This window comes from Hordeum vulgare, chromosome 6H (genome assembly GCF_904849725.1).
Source record: "Hordeum vulgare subsp. vulgare chromosome 6H, MorexV3_pseudomolecules_assembly, whole genome shotgun sequence".
NCBI classification, from domain to species: domain Eukaryota; kingdom Viridiplantae; phylum Streptophyta; class Magnoliopsida; order Poales; family Poaceae; genus Hordeum; species Hordeum vulgare.
In genome coordinates this window covers 143,822,131-143,845,539 of record NC_058523.1, presented here as the reverse complement: position 1 = coordinate 143,845,539, position 23,409 = coordinate 143,822,131, and the positions used below count along the sequence as shown (strand labels likewise).

The window sequence follows — 23,409 nt, the reverse complement described above, 5'->3', positions numbered from 1 at the left end:
TATTTATAACCGCCATCCTTTCGAATTGTCCAACATTATCCATGGACAGCCCGAGTATGTGTAGATTGGGTTTGCTTTCTCATATGCTATGCTCCGGATCCAATGCGGAATTTCGTTACTGCCTCCCTTGTTGTTCTCCGGGTACACATCCTATCTGTTTATTGCCGAGACGTGTATCAGGAGAACAGCGGGGAGGTTCTCCCGAAATTCTACGTCGCACCTGGAGGAGAGCATGGGAAAACGAACCCAGTCTACACATACTCGGTTGGGATTAGGACCTATCTTTACCTATTAGCGGGTAGGTTGCATGGATGTAATAAAACTGACAAACTTGATTAGCGTATGAATATAGATGATGAATTATATATTTATTTCTTGTGCCCCCATAGGTAGCTAGGCAACATGAGTGATCGTGCTTGGATGTACACTGGTCACCCTAGTCAGAAAGACATGACCCATGAATGGTTAACAAAAACCAGGGGGTTTGTGAGAGCCGCATTTGCAAATGGCCAGCAAAAAACATGGTGCCCCTGTCCCAACTGCGACAACTGGAAAAAGCAGACAGAGTTTGAAATGGGTAAACACCTGCAGAAGTGGGGTTTTACGCCTAATTATACGGTGTGGACTTTTCATGGTGAGTCTGACCAACGTGCCAGAGCTGAGGTGATTCGTCGTCGCACCGACGAGCATGGTACCGGGATTGAAGACATGGTGCAAGACTTTGATGATGCTCGGGATTCGGACGATGAGATGGAGGAATCTGCAAAGGCCTTCTATGAAATGTTGGAGTCTTCAAAACATCCTCTCCACGAGCAGACTGAGCTTTGTCAGCTGGATGCCATCGCCCAAGTAATGGCTATGAAGGCTCAATTCAACCTAGGCAGAGAATGCTACGACGCGACGATGACGATATTTGGACGCTTTCTACCCAAAGGCCATGTACTGCCTGCAAACCTGTACCAGTCAGAGAAAATCCTCCGTGTACTTACGATGCCCTATGAGAAGATACATGCCTGTGAGAATGGATGTGCCTTATTTAGGCTTGAGTATGCGGCCTTGAACTATTGCCCCGTTTGCAATTCTTCCAGGTATAATTTGGTAGACAACGGCATTTGTGAGAAGAATCAGACCAAAATCCCCATTAGTGTTCTTCGGTATCTGCAAATCGTACCAAGACTTCAACGTCTTTTCATGGTCGAAGAGACGACCAGACAGATGACATGGCACAAATTGGGCAAAAGAACCGAACTAGATGCGGATGGGAACAAGATGCTGGTACACACCTCAGATGGTTTTGCGTGGAGGCACTTCGATGCATTACATAAGGATAAATCAGAAGATCCAAGGCAACCTAGAGTTGCCATCAACACGGATGGGTTCAATGTGTACGGTGTGACGGCAGCACAATACAGTTGTTGGCCTGTATTTGTCATTCCACTAAATTTGCCACCCGGAGAGATTATGAAAAGAAAGAACATTTTCGTGACGTTGATAATTCAAGGGCCCAACTATCCGGGGAAGAATATGAATATGTACATGCAGCCGCTTAAGGATGGGTTGCAAGAAGCCTGGGATAATGGGATCAAGACCTACGACGCGGCTACCAAAACAAATTTCAGAATGCATGTGTGGTACATGTACTCGATGCATGATTATCCGGCGTTTGCGCTATTCGCTGGCTGGTGTGTGCATGGAAGGTTCCCGTGCACCACATGCAAGGCAGCTCTTCAGTTCTGTTGGCTGCAGGATGGTCGCAAGTATTCTTGCTTCGACATGCATAGACAATTCCTGGATCCTGACCAAAAGTTCAGAAAAGACAAGAAGAATTTCGTCAAAGGTAGAGTTTCCAAAAACACTGCACCAGCTGCTTTGACAGGCCAACAGACCCTTGATCAGTTAAATGCTCTCGAGCCTGATCCTTTGCGTCCAGGATACTTCAAAGGGTATAATACGGAACACGCCTGGACTCACAAGTCATGCTTATGGGATTTGCCTTACTTCAAAGACCTCCTTTGCCCACATAAGATTGAGGTGATGCACACTGAAAAGAATATTGCGGAGGCCATTTTTGGTACATTGTTCGGCATAGAGGGGAAGTCAAAAGATAATCCTAAGGCTAGAATCGACCTGGAGGCTCTATGTGATAGACCGTTGCAAAACTTGCGACAACGGAAAGGAAAGCAAAGCATAGCGAAGCCAAAGGCATGGTTCAATCTTGAAAGGCCAGCTATGAGGGAAATGCTATTGTGGGTGAAAATGCGGTTGATGTTCCCCGATGGGTATGCTGTGAATCTAAATAGGGGAGCGAGTCTTGAGAAATTGAAAATATTAAGTCTCAAGAGTCATGATTGGCACATATGGGTTGAGCGGGTAATGCCGGTGATGTTGCGTGGCTTTATCCCTGAGGATGAATGGCTAGTACTGGCAGAGCTGAGCAATTTCTTCCGTTCTCTTTGTGCGAAAGAACTATCGCCTGGCATGCTAGATGAAATGGAAGAGTTGGCGCCGGAGTTGATCTGCAAATTAGAAAATATCTTTCCACCGGGCTTCTTTAATCCACTTCAACATTTGATTTTGCATCTCCCGACCGAGGCAAGAATGGGGGGCCCGTTCAAAATCGATGGTGCTACTCAACTGAGAGGATGCATAAGACGCTTCGAGCTAAGTGTAAAAATAAACGTAGAATTGAAGCATCGATGGCCAAGGCATTCATTACTGAGGAGGCGGCAAACTTCATGACAGCACACTACGAAGCCAAAAATCATCATTTGCATAACCCGAAGCCTCGGTACAATGATGGCGATCGAAAAAAAGGTATATCCAACCTCAGCCTATTCAAAGGTAAGATCGCACCATCCGGTGCTTCGAATGGTAAATCGTTGGATGTCGAAGAATGGCGGACCATTTCATTGTATATCTTCACCAACCTAGTAGAAGTGTGGCCGTACATCGAGTAAGTTCTCAGTAATTTATTGTTCCGCAAATTCTAATTGCTTTGAACTACTCTTATTCCCGGATATTTGATATAGTCGGTACGTCGCCGAATTCTCGGATGGAGCGGTCATCGACAAGGATTCCGACGAAGAGTATGAGCTTCTCCTAAAGCATGGAGGCGACTATCCGGGTTTCATCTCTTGGTTTAAACAAAGGGTAATTAATTACCATTAAGGGCCCATTTGATTTCTTGGTCTAATTTGCGGCTAATGCATCCATTCTTTCGTATTAAACTTGTAGGCTGATGCAGAGTTTATGGACGCCGAGTTGAGACAAGTCGCTAATAGTTTTGACTATAAGGTCTGTTCATTTGACAAATACAACATCAATGGGTATCACTTTCGTACCTTTGGCAAAGAGCTCTCTATGTCCGACCTAAAGACTACAAATTGTTCTGTCTCTGCTATCGGCGAAGGAGACACCGAGTATTATGGAAGAGTTGAAGCAATTTATGAACTTCTATTCTATGGTGAAAACCCACCGACCGTCGTAGTCTTCAAATGTTATTGGTTTGAGCCGTGGGAGACTAGAAGGACTCATGAACATATAGGGCTAGTCGAAATCAACCAAAACACCCACTTAGATGTTCCCGATGTCTATATTACAGCTCAACAGGCGACACAAGTTTTCTATCTACTGTGGGCCTGCCAAACTGATCCAAATCTCAAAGGTTGGGATGTCGTTTATGAAGTGCCACCACATTTTAGACCACCTATCCTCAATGAACAGGATTACGAACCTCACATTAACCCAGACACATATGAAGGAGAATTCTTCCAAGAAACACGTATGTCCAAGAAACGTTTCAAGAACCGCTCTACTTCACCCCAGAACATTGAAGTAGACAGCGACAGTGAATCCGTCTTAACCCCTGAGCCCGAACAGGAAGAGTTGGAAGAAGAAGAGGTTACTGCTGCGGATGACCTGTCACTTCTTGACCGATTGCATAATGGTGGCCTTCCACATGTTCTTCGTGATAGTGATGCTGATGATGCATTTATTGATGATAGTGATGATCATGATGCATTTGTTGACCCCGAAGCATATATAGACGAGCACGATTGTTATTAGTTCATGTCGGGTATTCAACTATTATACTATATATAAATTTTGAGTTCATGTTAGGTATTCAATTTTTATTAGTCATGTTGGTATTTATGACGATGATACACTTAAATTATATACATTTTATTACTCATGTTGGTATTTATTTTGTACTAATTTAATCTACTCTTTGTCATGATAGGTGTTGAAAGATGGTGGGAAAGGGTCGAAAGCACTCCGCAGCTCCTTCTTCGTCGACGGGTGATGGGATGGGTACTTCCATTCCTGCCTCGCCTCTTCGGAGAGCGTTGCTCTCTACTCTGCAAGGAGCGCCCCCCGTGAGAGGAGGTCGACCCCCCGCGAAGCCGAGAGGTACTAAAGGTACATGTTGTATTGGTATTTATGTTGTACTCATGTTGTATGCATATTGGTATTTATATACATTTTATTACTCATGTTGGTATATATGTTGTACTAAAGTTTCATTAATAAGTAAAAAGTTTGACTTGTCGAAACCAAATGTACAGTCTATGTGCGAGAAGAGCGGCCAAGTCCCTCCGCCGATACCAGTCATTAACGTGGCGGGGACGGTGAGTTTCATTTCAGTGTAGTGATCTTAAGAGTGTCCTCATGCTAACTACACATTGCAAACGATGTTTGGTGCAGAATATCTCCCGAAACGCATCGCACGACCCTTCTACAGTCGAGCCTTCTCCAGGGCAGCCTTCTCCAGGTGAAACAAGCCAGAGCCACCGTGCTTCACCGCTGTGATGACAATAATGGTATGTTATTTCTAGTGTTTTAATAAATAGTAGCTAGACTTCCATCTAAATGACATAATTATCTTAGTTAGCTCCAAGACAGGATAAATAGGCTAATTATCCTACGAAATGACATAATTAGCTTAGTTAGCTCCAAAATGACCAATTTAATAAAAAATGACCTATAGTTAGCTACGTTCTCTCCTAAATGACACAATAAGGCTTACGTAGCTGCAAGATGACCTATTCCCCCTAACTTAGGTATTACATGGCCTATAATTACCATAGCTAGATCCAAAATGGGTTAATAAGCATAGTTTGCTCCGGAATGACCTATTTTACCCAAGTTAGCTCCGAAATGACGTATAGTTAGCTAGGGTTCCACCTAGATGACATAATTAGCTTAGTTAACTCCTAAATGGTCTTTTTAATAAAACATGACCTATACTTAGCTAATTATCCTCGAAATGACATAATTAGCTCCAAAAAGGCATTCTTAGCCAATTTAGCCCGAAGAAGGGGACAAGAGGAGAAGAAAGAGGAAAAATGAAAGAAGGAAGAAGAAGAAGAAGAGAAGAAGAAGAAGAAGGAGGACGATAAGAAGAAGGAGAAGAAGGAGGAGAAGAAGGAGAAGGATCTCCTCCTTCTCCTTCTTCTTCCTCCTTCTTCCTCCTTCTCCTTCTCCTTCTTCTTTTCTTCTTCTTCTCCTCTTCCTTCTCCTTCTCATTCTCCTCCTCCTCCTCCTCCTCCTCCTTCTTTTACTTCTTCTTCTCTTTCTCTTCTTCTGCGTCGCTTAGACTCATCCAAGAAAGGCTAAATTTGCTAATTATGCTACGAAATGACATAATTAGCTTAGTTAGCTCCAAAATGACCTATTTAATAAAAAATGACCTATAGTTAGCTAAGTTCTCTCCTAAATGACATAATAAGGCTTACGTAGCTGCAAGATGACCTATTCCCCCTAACTTAGGTATTAAATGACGTATAATTAGCCTAGCTAGATCCAAAATGGCTTAATAAGCATAGTTTGCTCCGGAATGACCTATTTTACCGAAGTTAGCTCCGAAACGACGTATAGTTAGCTAGGGTTCCACCTAGATGACATAATTAGCTTAGTTAGCTCCTAAATGGTCTATTTAATAAAACATGACCTATACTTAGCTAATTATCCTCGAAATGACATAATTAGCTCCAAAAAGGCATTCTTAGCCAATTTAGCCCGAAGAAGTGGACAAGAGGAGAAGAAAGAGGAGAAATGAAAGGAAGGAAGAAGAAGAAGAAGAAGGGAAGAAGAAGAAGGAGAAGGAGGAGGATAAGAAGAAGGAGAAGAAGGAGGAGAAGAAGGAGGAGAAGAAGGAGAAGGAGCTCCTCCTTCTCCTTCTTCTTCCTCCTTCTTCCTCCTTCTCATTCTCCTTCTTCTTTTCTCACTACAAGAAATATGCTCATACATGACGTTTCTTAAGATGTCATTGATGAATTCGTCATAATTCTATGATGATTTCATCCGAGATCATCGTAAACCGTTTCAGGGGATCAAATCTACATATAAATTACGACGATGTGAATCAAAAACGTCGTAACCGCATAAGATGAGATCGTCATAACTTTCACGATGATTATAAAAATGTCGTAACATGTTCTAACTATGTTGACATGTCACTCGTGGGTCCATTCTATCCCACCTCATCCTAGTTTGTGAAGAAACCTACTATTCCATCATTCCAAAAATTCTCAAAAAATTCTCATAAATACTTTGGATCATATATTCCTCAAATATGTGAAAAATCCTTCCTTCCATAGTTCAAAAATAATTCTGCAATATTCATTTTCCTATTCTGTTCAGAATAGCACTTTGTGAAGGAAGTGCTATTTCTATTTCTTTGATTACCCTTATATTTTTTGGGCACTCTTTCCTATGCAAATCATTGCCTCGTGAAAACTTTCGTAACGATTTGCCTCGTAAATCTTTCTCAGAAATTTTCCAAAATTTGTGTTCCTGATGAGTTGAATTTTTTCCACATCTTCTATGTGCCGAAAACATAGTTCTCAACAAAATTTTAGCCCCATCTAGCAATCCATGTGAGCTCATCATTCAATCTTTGTTTCTGCTAATATTTTCATTTTGTGAAGCAAGTACATTTTATATTGCTTTATAGTTGATGAAATTTTACCACGGGATGAAGCTGACCATATAACCTCACTCCACCAAATCTTAGCTCATTTAATTCAGCCAGTTTCCCTCAATATTTTTAGCACTTAGAAACTAGTATTTTAAATCGTAGATATTTCCAACCAATGATAACTCTTCTCATGGATTACCCCACTATATCCAATCTGAGCCGTCCACAGTCGATGGAGGGCTCGGTGGAGGTCGACGTGACATCCTCAACTGTTGCTACAGTAACCTATGTAATTGAGCTACAGTGATTTCACGCTAATGTTGCCACGTCACTGTGATTTCTATTGTTGATCTTGCGTTAGTTCAAACAGTTCGAATTTGAATTTAAAAATAAAATCAAGCGATAAAAGTTTTTGAATGTCAAAATAAAAATGTTCGGATGTGTCCGATATTACCTAGGAGAATTTTCCTTTAAGAATTATTAATTTTAAGAGATTTCATTGCACTAATTTAAAATAAAACTAGAGCTGTGAAAAAATGAAATAAAAATAGAAACAAATAATAAAAAGGCGGAAAGAAAACCCCCTTGGCCCAAATGGCTCGACCCCAGCCAGCCCACCTAACCTCCATCTAACCCTAAATGGACCCACAACCTCACTCCCTCCCACACCACCCCACGCCGCCACCCCATCCACGAGGGGAAAGCCCCCTCGTCCCGTGTCCCCATCGCCCCCCTCGCTCTCTCTCCCACGGCGACCCTTCTCCCCCATCCCTCTCGCCCGTCACCCTGCCCCACTCCGCACCGCCGTCTCCCCTCTCGCCCCAGCCACCGAACCGCGCCACCGTCGGAAACCCTAGCCATTCCCCCCTTCCCGCCAAAACACCGTCTCTCCCCACCATTCCCCCCTTCCTGCAGAAACCCTAGCCTCATCTCGCCACCACACGCCTCCTCCACAAGAGCCTTCTCGGAGCCCGCGGATGGTAAGCGACCATCTCCCCCATTTCCTCCTCTCGACGTCGCTGCCACGCTCAGCCGTCGCCTCCGGATCTGACGTTTCCGTCGATTGATTTGCTTTTTCCAGGACGACTCGGAGAACAACGCGTCTTCGACCCTCGGCTCGCCGGGTTTCAGAACCGACCGGTTGCCGCCCAACACCACCACCAGCCAACCCCCTTCCCTTCCGTGAGCAGCACAGGAGAGGTTGTGGGAGAGGAGTTCTGGCTGCCATACCACGGGAAGCCACCGTTCATGGCCGGAAGCCCGGCGGAGATCGGTGAAGACGAGGGCGATCTACAGCTCGTGACTGTGGGAACCTCCGCCCCGCCCGCTGCGACCAAGAAGAAGCGTACATGCATGCATGGAGACCTCTCCATCCATCCTCCATATGATTTGATTTCTTGTGAGGAACTGCATGAATGATTTGGACTGCTTCAACTTCGATTCAACTGCTATACCTTCGTTCATGGAGGTTTTTAGTTTCTGAATTCCGTCTCTTTTGCATGAAATCTGTGTTTCCTGGTCGATCTTGTGACTGCAATTATTGATTTGGCAAAGTCAATAGTGGCAGTTGCTGTTTATCAGTCAATCAAAGTCTCCTGACACTGAAAACTAGGACGGGAATGACAAGACATATAGTGTAATAGGTTTAGTAACAAGATTGCTTGTACGAATTCTTAGTGAGCTGGCTATAGTGTAGTAGGTTTAGTTACAAGAGAAATCACTTAATTAAATTTCTTAGATAGTGGCCTCGAAATTATCTACTGAAAACCTCCTACTAGCTGGAACCTGGAAGTCGATCCCTGACTGAGTGCAAGAGAAATGCTTGCGGTATATGCCAAGTTTCTATAATTTTGCGGACAGTTGTAGTAGTAGTAGTATTTTGAAGTGTTGAATGCATTTGAACCATCCTTCATATAACCTATATATTATTGTTCTTCGAGCTAGATCTTTACACATTAAATTCGCGTGGTTTTCATTTTTTAACAGATGGTTTAACTTGTTGAATTGCTTCTCGCCTCCGGATCTGACGTTTTCGTCGGTTGATTTGCTTTTCCCATCATGACTCGGAGAACAACGCGCCGTCGACCCCCGACTCGCCGGGTTTCAGCACTGACCGGCTGCCGCCCAACACCACCAGCAGCCAGGGCGCCACCGACGCATCCTCCTACTCGGACGACGATGGCGAGGCGGAGGTCGACCCCAATGTGCTCCCCGAGGACGACAGCGCCACCGTTATCCGCAACGAGGAGGAAGACGACGGGGAAGACCTCTTCAACGATGACTACCTCAAGTAAGCGGGACACGTCCCAACTAGAGATTTTCTGGATCTGCTGTTACCTGGGACAACGTTTAGATAGATGTTTCTAGTACTTGACAAGTTTAGCCCGTTGGATCTTCTAATAAATTGATTATTCAGCGACTTCGGGGGTTCGAGATTCTAGGAATTCCGGCCTAGATTTACTTCATAAATAGGCAGATTTGTGCCACTCGGATACAAGGGAATTTACAATACTTCGCCGGATTGTGCCTTTTGTGTTACCATGAATGTTTTGTTAGTCATGGACTTCCTAATGTAGAAATGTGTGCCAACTTGCTTCCCCTAACTGAATATGAATATTAAAACATGTTGTTTGTGCTCGGTATTTTGTTGGGTATATTTCAGTTTATCAAATTCAGTGTCCTATGTGAACTAGTACGTGATATGTCCTGTTCGTTTTGATGAATTAGTTGTCTGAAAAGGATTTGTTGATGAGTTTTCTGGTGCCCAGATGAATAGTATTGTTCAGTCACCTACACAAATTAACTCTTCCTTTCTGTTGTCCTGTAGTTTTGCTAATGTGTTATTTACTTTCTGGATTGTCTAGTGTTTTGGAAACTGTTACTGTTCAGTAATGTGTTTTTTACTTTCTTGATTGGCTAGTCCTGACACTAAATTCAGGTTTATTTTTTGTCTTAGAAGCACCTCATGTGTTTGTGTAGTTGTACAGTCTAGTGTTGTCAGCTCTTTACTTATGTCTTATTGGTAGAGTAGGGCATTTTTACTTATTTGCATGTAATCGAAATCAATAAAGAACGTCGATATTTTTTGCTTAACTCTATTTGAAGTTGCGAGTGATTACGACAGAAATGCCATGGGATGTATGAAAAAATAGTTTCTTCTGCAAAATAGAATCATATTATTTAATCTTGTATGTCATTTGTTCTTTAGACTACACTCCATAGCATGTATTGTCAAGTTAGTTTTTCGTAGTTTCATCATAGGCAAAATATGCAAAGAATTTAGGACTCTAGGTTGCATTTTCCCTTCCTAAGAACTGAGAGTGAACATGCCACAAATATGTGAAATAGTTTTACTAGGACTAACTACTTTTGTTTTCTCTTATATTGTTTCTATATTATGCACTTATGCCTAGTGAAAACTGAAAACAGTCAATAACTAGTGAGAGTATCTTACTATATCGTCTCCAATAATAATTACTATAGTACTTGATGCTGCCTTCTTTTTTGACACGCTATGTTTTTCTTCCCTCAACACATTGGACTGAGATTAATTACTTCTATTTTTAATCAGTAGAGGGAAGAAGAAAAGGTTATCGAGATCTGATATTACAGAGAATAAACAAGAACACCTAGATTACCCGAAGAACATTTCTTTGGGCGTTGGGACTATCGGTTCAAATGTCATGTAAGCTCCTATAAGTTGTATACCTCACATACTTGGAATAGCTTAATATCCGAGGATGTATGTTTTCTCTTATATTGTTTCCATATTATTCACTTATGCTTAGTGAAAACTGACAACAGTCAATAACCAGTGAGAGTACCTTACTATATCATGTCCAATAATAATTACTATAGTATTTGATGCTGCCTTATTTTTTGACAAGCTGAGTGTTCCCCTTCATCTTTTGGTAAACTCTGCTAAATTTTTATCAGCTTTAAGGTTGAGTACTGGGGTGAGCTTCTTGGTAGCGTAATTCAGCGATGTACGTTGCCTAGAGATACTTTGGGTTAAGATTCTAGCACGAACCATTCTTTGAGATGGTTTTTGCATTCAACTTGTCCATACATATGTTAGCACTGAACTGAATTTTGTTTGGATAGTGGTATCTGGGATGCCATGAGGTATCTGATGCTTGGCCTGCTTTCATGGCCTTGTTTCTCGTTAGATTGGCAGACATCAAGAAGGAAACAGGTTTTTGCGACACTGGCTGCTCTCATAGAAGGAGCTTCCTGTTACTATACCCCGTTTACACATATCAACTATATTATTCTTTCTGCAGCTGGTTTCTGTGGTTGATTCATCAGTGATGATCAACACTTATTAGGTGTCTCATGAGACTGTATATTATTAAACTGTGCATATTCGGCATCTGAAGTCATGTTTTTGTATCTCTACTTATTCTGAATGTCTAGTAAGCAACACATTCTGTCATGGATGCTGTATAGTTGTCTTGTCTTAAATAAATAGAAAATCCTACACCATTTTTTGTTTGCTGTGAGAAGTGATGATATCATATCCATACCACGTTTCTGCACTTACTGTGATGATCAATTGCTTTTTTCCATGGATTATATGGACCCGAGGATACTTTCCCCAAATTATCGACTATGACTATACAATGCGCAAATGTAATCCCATCAGGATTCCAAGCCAGAAATCTGATCCATCTTTTATGTTTTACTATTGTATTCTCGTTAATATTTTGAGTGCTAGTCAGGTTTCCTTTCTGCAATCTGGCTAAAGAATTACCCCAGTTGACACCAGAAATCAACTCAGCATCAAAGCTCTATCTAAATCAATAATGTTCTTCGGTAGTCCCTTTTTCATGTTTTCATTTGATTCGATCTAAAACTTCTGAAGGTAATAAATTAGAGTCTCTGGTGCACTTATTGATAGCGTAATTTAGTGATGTATGTTGCCGAAAGGATTTTTTGGGCTAATATTCTTACACCCTGGTTTGCACTTGGGTATCACAGTAATGTGGAGTAGCTTGTTTTGTATTATCTTACATGTCTGCTGATTATTGTGTCATTGACTCCTGCTTGTGTCAGTGCTTAAATTCCTCTAGTAAAGCGAAAATACCATAAAGATATTAAGTTTGCTTGTCTGCATTTCCTTTGTCCAGAATTTCCTGGAACAATCTTAGATAGTTTGAAGTTTAATTTTCAGTTTCTGTGACCTGTTTAGGTTGGACTAATTATACTCCAGAATTTATATCTCAGGATGTTTAACATCATCTTCAGGATGAAAACAAATCTTTTTATTTCTAATATTTTTTGTATTTGTTTCCTTTTGATTGATTCATGTGCAGTGTAATGTTCTTATAGGTTGACAAGTTGTGGCATCTCGAGCATGCCTCATAGGAGAGCGGAATGAAGTCCACTGTACTGTTGGGACAGTAGAAGATGTGCCATTGTTCTATTGTGTAATTTTGTTCATTCTTGCTATATTCCTGTGTAAGGAAATGTATTCATGAGATGATTTATTGTGATATGTAAACTTGGGATATGGATGATTTTAATTCGACTTGGAGTTTTCTTGATTTCAATATGAAATAGTGTTGGATTTAATACTGGACAAATAATTGGGTTGAAAAGGCCCAACAAATTGAAATGAATCCAAATTCTGGAACAAAAAGTTGCTCAATTCAAAAATGAAAAAGGGCCAAAACTGAAACTGGACCAAATGTATTTGGGCTCTAAAAGGCCATGGCCCAAATTATGATGATATAAAAAAAGTTTGAAAAAAATACTAGAAGTGGCTGCAAATAGGCTAAGGCCCAAAAACAAGCCCAATAAGAAAAAGCCCAAAAAATTAAAACCAGCCCATGTGATCAATTGAAATGGGTTGGGCTGATTTCAACCATGACGTTTTGATTTCGTCGTAATTTTGCCATGTAGGACTGCCACGTAGGACTAAGTTTGATTGCCAACGACGATTTAGGATCGTCGTAAAGGTTACGACAATCCACGAATCGTCGTAAAAGTTATGACGATTTTAATCAAAACGTCGTTGCTGTTCATTTCTGACGCTCCGTTTTCGACGCTTGGTTTTTCATCGTGAGATTGTCGTAAATTAAAAACCGTGACGATGTAGCGACGAAAAAACAGTGTCATGTATTAGCATAGTCCTTGTAGTGTCTTCTGCTTCTCCTCTTCCTTCTACTCCTCCTCCTCCTCCTCCTCCTCCTTATTTTACTTCTTCTGCTCTTTCTCTTCTTCTATGTAGCTTAGACTCATCCGAGAAAGGCTAAATTGGCTAATTATCCTATGAAATGACATAATTAGCTTAGTTAGCTCCAAAATGACCTATTTAATAAAAAATGATCTATAGTTAGCTAAGTTCTCTCCTAAATGACATAATAAGGCTTACGTAGCTGCAAGATGACCTATTCCCCCTAACTTACGTATTAAATGGCCTATAATTAGCATAGCTAGATCCAAAATGGCTTAATAAGCATAGTTTGCTCCGGAATGACCTATTTTACCCAAGTTAGCTCCGGAACGACCTATAGTTAGCTAGGGTTCCACCTAGATGACATAATTAGCTTAGTTAGCTCCTAAATGGTCTATTTAATAAAACATGACCTATACTTAGCTAATTATCCTCAAAATGACATAATTAGCTCCAAAAAGGCATTCTAAGCCAATTTAGCCCGAAGAAGGGGACAAGAGGAGAAGAAAGAGGAAAAATGAAAGGAAGGAAGAAGAAGAAAAAGAGAAGAAGAAGAAGGAGAAGGAGAAGGATAAGAAGAAGGAGAAGGAGGAGAAGAAGGAGAAGGAGCTCCTCCTTCTCCATCTTCTTCCTCCTTCTTCCTCCTTCTCCTTCTCCTTCTTCTTTTCTTCTTCTTCTCCTCCTCCTCCTCCTCCTTCTTTTACTTATTCTTCTCTTTCTCTTCTTCTACGTAGCTTAGACTCATCCAAGAAAGGCTAAATTGGCTAATTATCCTACGAAATGACATAATTATCTTAGTTAGCTCCAAAATGACCTATTTAATAAAAAATGACCTATAGTTAGCTAAGTTCTCTCCTAAATGACATAATAAGGCTTACGTAGCTGCAAGATCACCTATTCCCCCTAACTTAGGTATTAAATGGCCTATAATTAGCCTAGCTAGATCCAAAATGGCTTAACAAGCATAGTTTGCTCCGGAATGACCTATTTTACCCAAGTTAGCTCCGAAACGACCTATAGTTAGCTAGGGTTCCACCTAAATGACATAATTAGCTTAGTTAGCTCCTAAATGGTCTATACTTAGCTAATTTCCCTCCGAAATAACCTATATATACACTTCTTCATCTAGTATTATTCTTCTAACTTTCTTATTTGTCATTTTTCAGATTAGCTTAACTTCACGGGAAGCTTGGATTATATTGATGGAATGCTTGAAGATGATTTCTTGTACCATGTCTTGTATTGAAACTATTGTAGTATATGGATATATATGAAACATTGTATGCATGTGGATGAAACTCGTGTAATATATGGTTTGGTACGGATGCAACTTGCATAATATGTATGCACGATGGATGAGAGTTATTTAAATATGGTTATGAGTACGGAAAGAAATTTATTTATGTCAAATATATATATATATATATATATATATCGTGATTATTGTTAAAAATGCTGGATATAATAAAAAATAAATTAAAAAGGGGCTGGTTCCCCCCTTTGCCGTCTGCCCCCACATGGCAAAGGGGGGATGACAGACGACAAAGGGGGGAATCTGCCCCCTCTCTCTCCCCTCTTTGTCGTCTGCCCCCACATGGCAAAGGGGTGTAGGCAGACGGCAAATGGGGGAATCTGCCCCCCCCCTCTCTCCCCTCTTTGTTGTCTGCCCCCACATGGCAAAGGGGGTGGGCAGACGGCAAAGGCGGGAATCAGCCCCCTCTCTCTCCCCTCTTTGTCGTCTGCCCCCGCATGGCAAAGGGGGGATGGCAGACGACAAAGAGAGGAGGCCTGCCGTTAATACTTAACGGGGTCGTTGCAGTATATGTCGTCCCAGTTATTTTGTCGGCTGCCCCCTCATGGCAAAGATTCTTTGTCGTCTGCTTTGAAAAAGCAGACGTCAAAGAACCTCTTCACCGGATTTTTTTTACCGTCTAGTTTGCCGTCTGCAGACCGACGGCAAAGGCTTTGCCGTCCGTTGTTCCCCCCTTTGCCGTCCGCCATGGCAGATGGCAAATTTATGAATTTCAGTAGTGGTAGCGGATCTTCTCCTCACTAGTGAAAAGGGTGGCTATATCGTGTAGTTTGGTAAGATGGGCTACGACCGTCTTAGACTCATAACCGTGAAAAGGATCAGATTCGACTAGAGAGATTATCTCAGGGTCGACAGAGAATTCATAATCCTTATCGGTGATAAAGATAGGTGAAGTGGCAAACTTCGGGTCGTATTTCATCCTAGCTTTCAGAAATTTTTCCTTCCACTTGAGAAGTAATTTCTCAATGTCATAGGCATCCTTACACGCAAGAAAATCCTCAGCTATCTCTCCCTCCATAACATAACCCTCAGGTATATCAAGAAATTCATATCTAGGAGAGCTAGATCTAGCAGAAGCAAAAGCAGGTTCTACATCAATAGTATCGGCAGTTTCAAAAGCATCACGAGCATTGGCAGTAACACTAGCAATATGAGCATCAAGGAATACCCCTAGTGACATATCAGGCAAAGTAGTATCTCTAGCAATATCAAGCGTAGCATGATCAGGCAAAATAGCATCTCTAGCATCATCAGGCAAAGCAGTATCAAGCATAGCATCATCAGGCAAAATAGCATCTCTAGCATCATCAGGCAAAGGAGTATCAAGCACAGCATCATTAGGCAAGGCAGTATCAAGCATAACATCTCTAGCAGTATCAGGCATAGCATCTCTAGCAGTATCAGGCATAGCATCTCTAGCAGTATCAGGCATAGCAGCATCATAAGCATCATCAAGCACAGACGACATATCAAGATTTCTAGCACGAGGTGGTGTCACAAACTTACTCATAACTGAAGATGAATCAAGTGCAGAGCTAGATGGCAGTTCCTTACCTCCCCTCGTAGTTGAGGGCAAAACATTGGTTTTTGGATCTTTCAGATTCTTCATAGTGATCAGCAGATATAAATCTCAAGTGACTCAGAGAATATAGCAATCCCTTCCCCGGCAACGGCGCCAGAAAAATGCTGCTAGCAGTTCCCCGGCAATGGCGCCAGAAAAATGTTGTTCCCAATTTCTCAACAATTAGAAATTGTCTTGCAATAGCCCACCAGCGCGTGGGATCGCGGCAGTTTTTGAGGGTAGAGTATTCAACCCAAATTTGTTGGTTCACGCGACGGGAAGTGAAAGAATATTCTCAAGTATTAGCAGCTGAATGTGTCAGATTCAACCACACCTGAAAGATTAGTGTCTGCAAGCAAAGTATCAGCAGCAAAGTAGTATGATAGCAACGGTGTCAGAAACGATCTGGTGACAAGGCAGACTATTCCTAACTGTCGTATCAATGGCGCGAGAAGTTGCCCGTGGACGGGAAATATTCTTTCCAGGCAACGGTGCGAGAAAAAGTATTATAGGAGGTAGCAGCAGTGGCAAGGAACAGCAGTAGTGACAACAGTAGCAAGTAGCAGGAGTAGCGAGTAATAGTAGTAGCAAGTAACAGCAGCAGTAAAAGTGGTAACAAGCAGCAGATCAAAGCAAGTAATAGCAGGAGAGCAAAACAAGTAACAGCAGTAGAGCAAAGCAAGTAACAGCAGCAGAGGAAAACAAGTAACAGCAGCAGAGGAAAACAAGTAACAGCAGCAGAGCAAAGCAAGTAATAGCAGCAGACCAAAACAAGTAACGGCAGCAGAGCAAAACAAGTAATAGCAGTAGTGGGACAAACTCGTAGGCAACGGGTCGGTGATTTGTTGGATGACATTCATCATGCAACAGTTATAACACGGAGAGATATGTGGCTAGCTCCCGTTCATCAATTTGATGTAGGCATGCATTCTGTGTGTCGTCATACACGCTTAGGGAAGAAAACTTGCATGACATCTATTGTCCATCCCTCCCGTGGCAGCGGGGTCCAAAAGGATACTACGGGATATTAAGGTTCTCCTTTTAATAAAGAACCGGAACAACGCATTAGCACTTGTTGAACACATGAACTCCTCAAACTATGGTCATCACCGGGAGTGGTTCGAGTTATTGTCACTCCGGGGTTGCCGGATCATAACACATAGTAGGTAACTACAGCTTGCAAGATCGGATCTAAAACACACATATATTGGTGACAACATAATAATTTCAGATCTAAAATCATGGCACTCGGGCCCTAGTGACAAGCATTAAGCATGGCAAAGTAGTAACAACATCAATCTCAGAACATAGTGGATACTAGGGATCAATCCCCGTCAAAACTAACTCGATTACATGATAGATCTCATCCTACTCATCACTGCCCAGCGAGCCTACGAATAGATTACTCACGAACGATGAAGAGCTTCATGGAATTGGAGAGGGAAGAAGGTTAATGATGATGACGGCAACGATTTCCCCTCTCCGGAGCCCAAAACGGACTCCAGATCTACCCTCTAGATGAAGAACAGGATGTGGCGGCGCCTCCGTATCGCAAACGCGATGAAATCTTCTCTCTTGATTTTTCTAGGACGAAAGGGAATAAATAGCGCTGGAATTGGGGGCGGCAGAGCCACGTGGACCCCACAAGCTTGGTAGCCGCCACCAGGGCGGCGGCTACAGGGCTTGTGGCCCATTGGCCCGTCCCCTCCGATGGATCTTTGCGCAGGTATTTTTCATATTTTCCAGAAATATTATCCATAAATTTTCAGGACGTTCCGAGAACTTTCATTTCTCCACAAAAACAACACCATGGCAATTCTGCTGAAAACAGCGTCAGTCCGGGTTACTTCCATTCAAATCATGCAAATTAGAGTCCAAAACAAGGGCAAAAGAGTTTGGAAAAGTAGATACGATGGAGACGTATAAGCATGTCTGGTGGGTTGGACAATCCCTCGATAGGTGTTAGGAAGAAGAATACAATAGAAGAATCTCACGAGGAGACTGAACAAAGCTCAAACATGAACTAGCAGCCAAGTGTTTGATTAGCCGTGCGGGTAATGAACATAGACAATGGGCCTAAATTTTGGCTGGGGATGATCATATACTAAGGAGACTCTCGTGGATTTTTTTAGCTCAAATGGATGAACCTAGGTGGCACTTGCTTTGCAAAGTAACACACTGTGCAGAAATATGGATGTTGAAGCTAGTATCAAATGAATGAATGGATTGAGCTGAAATTTGGATTATGATGTTAATTTGGGCATATGAAGGCACTGTAAAAAAATTATACCATTTGGACATGCGAAAGTGACAATTCCTTCACAATGTGCCAACCTGGACAAAAAATGGTAATTGAAACTGGGCTCACATAGATGATTGTATTGAGCTGAAATTTGGAGGAGGATGATAATTTGGACACATTAAGGCACTATAAAAAATTCATAAAATTTGGATAAACAAAAATTGTACTTCCTTCACAATGCTCTCTACTGAGCAGAATATTGGGAAAAATATTGATGGAAATTGGCTGAATTAAATAAGCTAAAACTTGGTGGAGTGAGGTTATATGGTCAGTTTTATTCCGTGGTAAATTTTCATCAACTATAAAGCACTATAAAATGTAGTTGCTTCACAAACTGAAAATATTACCAGAAACAAAGATTGGATGATGAGCTCACATGGATTGTTAGATTGGGCTAAAAATTTATGGAGAGCTATGTTTTGGGCACATAGAAGATGTGAAAAAGATTCAACTCATCAGGATATTCCTATCTAGTACTTCCTTCACAAAGCTGTTAGCTGAACACAAACTTTGGAAAATTTGCTGAGAAAGATTTACTAGGCAAATGGTTAGGAAAGTTTTCATGAGGCAATGATTTGGATAGGAAAGATTGCCAAAAAATATGAGGGTAATAAAAGAAATATAAATAGCACTTACTTCACAAAGTGCTATTGTGAACAGAATAGGAAAATGAATATTGCTGAATTATTTTTGAACTATGGAAGGAAAGGTCTTCACATATTTGAGGAATATATTACCAAAAGTATTTATGAGAATTTTTCGAGAATTTTTGGAATGACAGAATAGTAGGTTGCTTCACAAAGTAGGATGAGGTGGGATAGAATGGACCCACGAGTGACATGTCAACATAGTTAGAACATGTTACGACATTTTTATAATCGTCGTAAAAGTTATGAAGATCTCATCATATGCGGTTACGATGTTTTTGACTCACATCGTCGTAATTTATATGTAGATTTGATCCCCTCAAACGGCTTACGACAATCTCGGATGAAATCATCATAGATTTATGACAAATTCATGAGCGGCATCTTAAAGAACGTCATGTATGAGCATATTTCTTGTAGTGCTCCTCCACCGCTCCACCGTAGAACATGACCATGGCTTAGTTTCTCCAAGTTCTCTGGGAGGAACGCCAAGCCAACACTACCGCTATCCACGAGACGGCTCGGATTCTCGTGAACAACTAGTAGGAGGGCGGGAATGGCAACAATCGTTCCACTCTGTCAGAGTTCATGAAGAGTTTGCCCCTCACATTCACCAAGATAGCTAAACACTTGGATGTTAATGATTGGATCCACACCATCGAGGACCTCCTTGCATTGGTCAACTGCAATGAGGACTATGAGAAGTTTCTCTATGCCTCTCACTGCATCGGAGGTACCACCAGAGCTTGGTGGGATGGATTCAAGGTCATGCAAGGTGAGCGTGTGATCACCTTGGATGATTTCAATCAAGGATTTTACGATCCTCATATCCCTTCTGGGATTATGGACATCATGTGACGCCCTGGATTAGCTGATATAGTAATGCTTGTGTTTGAGCTACAGTGATCATAGGATTAAGCTCATCTTTTGCTAAACCATGTTTGATCATCAATAGAAACAAACCTCGCTTAAATTTCCAACTGATTTTCAAAATTCATTTGAAAGATGATTTTAAAAGTTCTCCAACCCAGGCATTAAAAATCATGGATAGGTTTCAAATATTCCATAAGCTATTCTAAAATTGTAAACAACATTTTATCAATTGGTTTTGTGCCTATAAGACATTTATAACTGTGGCAAAACAATTATTAAATGTCAATTTGGATTTATGTAAGTTTCAATTGTTTTCAAAAGGCCCCTAAACTTTTTATCCTCATGCCTAATGTTACCCTTGTAATATTGGACATGTCCTCTAAATTTTATAAAACTATTTTATAAAGGAAATATTAATATAACACAAACATTTGAAAGAATATATATATATAAAAGATTAAAAAAGAACTATAGCCTCCCCCCCCCCGCCCCTCGGACCGTGGCCCGGCGTGGCCTCCCCCACAGGCCGGCCCACCTCCCCCCAACCGACCCAATACCCATGGGGCATATAACCCCAATCCTAACCCTAATATCCCCACCCCACCACTCTCAACCTCCCACCCGCAACCACCACCAGACCCCTCGCCCCCCTCCTCGTTCCTCTCCCTCTCCCTCCCGATCCAAGTGGATCGGGGCTGGGTAGGCTGAAGCCACGCCCTGCCCCACCGGCCCTCCTCTCCGTCGGCCACCTCCGGCCCTCTCCCCTGGTAGCGCACTCCCCCTCGCGGCCGGCAGCACCTCCCCGACCCCGCATCGGTCGGTGTCACCGCCGGCGGCCTCCGGCGACCTTCGTCGGACCACCTCGCCACCATGCCGCCTCTCCCCTTCGCTGTCGGAACCTCCCCAGGCCTCTACTCCACTACAACCGCCGGTGAGGCCCCGGCGCTGCCGCTCCTCCCTCCCCCCTATGGCCATGCTCCGACGTGGCCAGCCGCGCCTCACTCCATCGCGCCACCCCGTTCGCCCCCCTGTGCAGCTCGCCTCACCTCACGGCTTCGCACGCCATCCGGCGATGTGCCGGCCTGCGCCGTGGCTCGCCCAGCCCCGAACCCTCTCGCCACGCCATGGCCTCGCCCGACCACTGCTCTGGCCGTTCGGCCAGTCCCCATGGCCACGGCCATGCCCCACCGAGGCTCCGGCTGGCGCATCCCCGCTCGTCGTGCGCCATGACCCGCCACGCGCCGTGCGCCATGACCTGTCACACGTCGGTCGCCCCCCAGCGCACCTCTCTGGACTCCCCCTCATTGTTGGTGCCGCTGCTGGCCCTTGCTAGGGCTGGCTCGATCTGGTTAGTGGGGAATTAACCCCCCACTAACCCCTCCCCTTTAGTGACTGACACAGGGGGCCGAGGACACCTCCCCCTCTAAAAATATGTTTAAAAAATGGAATTAGAAATATTTGTATAAAAAAATAATTAAAAAAAGTAAATAAATAATTAGTTATATCAATTATATAGTTAATTAATTGAATAGATAATTAAGGATTAATTTGATTAGTTAATTACTATGTTAATTATTTAATAAGATGTTTGAGATTAAATAAAATAAGTAATTAAAACTATTAATTAATTCTATTAATTAACTATCCTAAGCAGACTATGACACATGGGTCCCACCCCATAAATTAATCTGATTAATAATTAGTTAACCCTAATTAAAATTGTGCCTATGACGTATGGGACCCACCGGTCATTTTGACGAGTCAATAGATCGTGTTGAATGTTGATGTCATGATGACATCATGATGATGTCATAAATACAATTATTGAACTAAGTTAAATATGTTTTAATTACTGAATATTGAATAAAACTTTGAAAATTAATATTGATTAAACCGTAAGTCAGATGAAAATATTTTGAACATGAAAGTTGATCACCAGAACGAGACAAACCAGGATACGCTATCCGTTCATCTGTCACGCGTCCCTAGCATAGAGAACATGGAACTTTTCCATCTGTTTCGCCTGACTGTTAGTAGCCAGAGACCTGGGAAATATCATCTGATATTTTCCTGATCCATCTATGATGGATGATACTGCATTAGCTCATGCCTAGCCGTGCATATTTCCATGTCATGCTTAGTGATGGCATGTGTGTTTATATTTATTATTTGTTCCCCCCTTTTCTTACCGGTAGACCCCGAGACTGACGCTACTGCCGGGTACGACTACCCTCCTGACGACCAGCCCTTTGCCGCAGACAAACAAGGCAAGCAAACCCCCCTCGTTCTTCCCTATATCGCCTATTTCTTTCTCCCTCATGCTTGCATTAGAATTTTGCTACTGTTGTAAATAGATCCTATTCTGAGGCATAGCCTGTTTTTGATAAACTCCTACTTTACTGTACCGCAATCTAAAATGTTTAGTATAGGTGGAGCAGTCACCCCCTTTGCCCCCTTAGTCAAGTTGCCCCCGCTTTCTCTTCAAGTCTCGATCCCTGATCGACGAGCCAAGAACCGACATAGCACTTACACACCCTTTAGTTGTACGACGCTGCAGAGCTACTATCGGGTACCAAGAGTCACTGTCGTGGGTATAAGCCAGACAGTAGATGTGTAGGGTACGAATGAGATGGGCAGAGTCCTAGCTACGGCAAGGTTGTATGAGTTCAGGCCCCTCTGCGGTGGAGGTAACAGCCCTACGTCTCAGTGCTCTCAGAGCTTGTTGTCGAGTGTAATATGGAATACAATGATTTGCTAACCCCTCTACTAGTAGGGGAGGGCGGCTTATATAGAGTCCGCTGCCCTCCTCAACGGTTCCGGTACAGGGGTGGAGTAACGGGGGTTGAATGCGTATGTTACAGGTAACGTATGCCCTAAATGCTAATAAATGCACCCGGAAACGTACGGCAGTTTCCCTCCAGAGAGGTTACGGTGTATCGAGTGTATCCAGTCGGTTAGCTTGGTATCCTACGAATGCTAGTCTCCGACTGGATGATTGAGGACATGTTATCGACTAGATGATGGGGACTCCTTAATTCAGTCGGGACAGGCTTAGGGCCCTGTCCTTTGTGTGGGGTAGTCCTTGGGTAGGACCTGTATGGCAGGCCTATGACCCTACCCTAGGACTATGACCCCATCATTAGTCCCCGAATGGATTGGGGTTGAAACGACGAAGCGGTGCTTGAAGTTCGGATCCGACTGGATTAGATTCGGCTTGGGCGTTGCTTGCCTCTATCCATTTTATCTTTTCTGACCAACGATCCGAGTGGAAGTGCTTGCGAAACAGACTGTCGGGAGCCGAGTGTTTCCGCGACATCTTTTGACGTGACCGGTCAACTGACAGCGGCGGATTTTCCGGGATCTCAAATTTCGGGTCCCGCGCGCTCAGCGGGGATGACGTCAGCGCACTCGATTCTCGTGCCTTCAACTCCTCCACTGATATCGCCGCGGCCGGTCGGGCGCATAAGGTTTCGGGGCCACCCGCCAGTGACCCAGTCGGAACCCTATTTAAATCTGGGCAGCGAGGCTTCTTCGTTAGGCTCGCCGAATCTTTCGCTCTCGCCTGCTCCGTCTTCCTCGCCACCTCCAGCGCTCCTACACTCCTTCCTTCTCCTTCC

At 42.8% G+C, this 23,409-nt stretch overlaps 2 non-coding genes across 2 annotated transcripts; both read left to right on the top strand.

Moving 5' to 3' along the window:
* Nucleotides 1–11,032: 11,032 nt before the first annotated feature.
* On the top strand, nucleotides 11,033–11,177 carry LOC123406659. Its single transcript, XR_006612319.1, has one exon. It is a non-coding gene; the product is annotated as a small nucleolar RNA F1/F2/snoR5a (small nucleolar RNA).
* Nucleotides 11,178–11,495: 318 nt separating this feature from the next.
* LOC123406533 lies at nucleotides 11,496–11,590 on the top strand. The gene has a single exon (XR_006612220.1). It is a non-coding gene; the product is annotated as a small nucleolar RNA Z103 (small nucleolar RNA).
* The last annotated feature ends 11,819 nt before the right edge of the window (nucleotides 11,591–23,409 follow it).